This window comes from Odontomachus brunneus, unplaced genomic scaffold, assembly GCF_010583005.1.
Source record: "Odontomachus brunneus isolate Ranch 3 - 2012 unplaced genomic scaffold, Obru_v1 Obru_scaffold_043, whole genome shotgun sequence".
In the NCBI taxonomy this organism is placed as follows: domain Eukaryota; kingdom Metazoa; phylum Arthropoda; class Insecta; order Hymenoptera; family Formicidae; genus Odontomachus; species Odontomachus brunneus.
The window spans coordinates 1,019,783-1,021,196 of NW_022639493.1; the positions used below are offsets into that span (position 1 = coordinate 1,019,783).

The 1,414-nt window shown below is 50.1% G+C and overlaps 1 protein-coding gene across 3 annotated transcripts in view; it reads left to right on the forward strand.

The window, feature by feature from the left end:
- Nucleotides 1–1,414, forward strand: part of LOC116844604 (probable nuclear hormone receptor HR3) — a 146,907-nt gene that overhangs the window by 48,172 nt on the left and 97,321 nt on the right. The window lies entirely within an intron of this gene.

A 1,414-nucleotide genomic window follows, 5' to 3' on the forward strand; every position in this document is an offset into this window, starting at 1 on the left:
TCTCTCTCTCTCTCTCTCTCTCTCTCTCTCTCTCTCTCTCTCTTTCTCTCTCGTTATGAAATCATTCTTTATTATATTTATTAGCGCGACGAAGAGCTGACACAATCGGGACACCGAATGAAAAAGTTTTGCTCCGCGAAACGAGGCCTTAGTGATGAATTTAAAAGGTTTTCGATTATTCCGAGTGGGATGCTTTAGTACGAACAATTGCGTCCAATGGAGCTTCCAATTCAATTCTTTTTATGGGCTATTCTGTCAGTTGTTTAAAAAATTCGTAGAGAACGCTTGTATGGAGAAAAGGATTTGGTTGTAATATATGAACTAACGTTAAAGGAGTTAAAGGAAACGGAATTCTGATTCTTGGAATCAGATTTGGATCATAAGAACAACAGGAATTCTGTGTCCTCCGATCAAAACGTGTTGATTTTTTTAAATCAATTTTTATGCTAATACAATACAGATACAACCGAATTTTTGTCTTCGTATACATACGCTCAAATTATCTCACGAACGTTTAACGTAGAATTAGGAACCCCAAAGAATAATATTAATATCTCTGCAAAGTAATATTTACGCCACAACTCTCGCCCCTACGGATGTTCCCTTAATAACCTTTTTTTTGTTCATGTGCCGTTGGAACGGCGTAATGTAGCACACGCATCTATCAGAACCGTTCACGCTGAAATCGGCTCTCCAAAGCGCGTGTGCACTTTCGTTACGAACGTCCGGCCGCGCAAAACCACCCTTTGTAATCAGGATCGTTAACATCGAAGGGCTATAACACCTGCGATCAGAACGCCGTCCGCATCCGTGCGGAAAACTCCGGAAAGTATCGAAGGGAGCACGGGCCGCGGCTCCAACCTACCCCAACGTGATCCTGTTTACAGCAACCCTTCCACCCTTTTCCTCTCGCATCCTCTCGGTCCGGACTTATCTGAAAGCCCTCCACCTTCTGTTCCTCCTTTCTCACCCTCGCCGATCCATTCTTCCCTCCCGGCGTCCGAGTTTCCTTACTCACGACGCGCCTTCTCTCCTTCCCTCCTCCTCGCAGCCCCTCCGCGTACCCTTCCACCCTCCCCCTGTATCTACCTCCCACTTTGTGCCCTGCGCGCCGCGAGCCCTCCTCACCATCGACGCTCGCACACACGCTTTCTTCGTCTCTCTCCCTTGGAGCGGTCCGCGACCACCCAAAGCAGACAGAGAGGCAGCGATCGAGAGGGGGGGAGGGCGGGAGAGGAAACGAGAGGGCGAACGGTGGGGCTGGCTCTCTCCGGTCTTGCGCGACGCGCACCAGTCAACCTAGAGCCACGGTCGTGCGACTGCCGCGGTGTCCGTTAAAGGGATCGTCCGCCAGCACGATTTCGCGACTTCCTTCGAGAGTGCCTCGCGGTATATCCTCCCCCCCCCCCCCCGG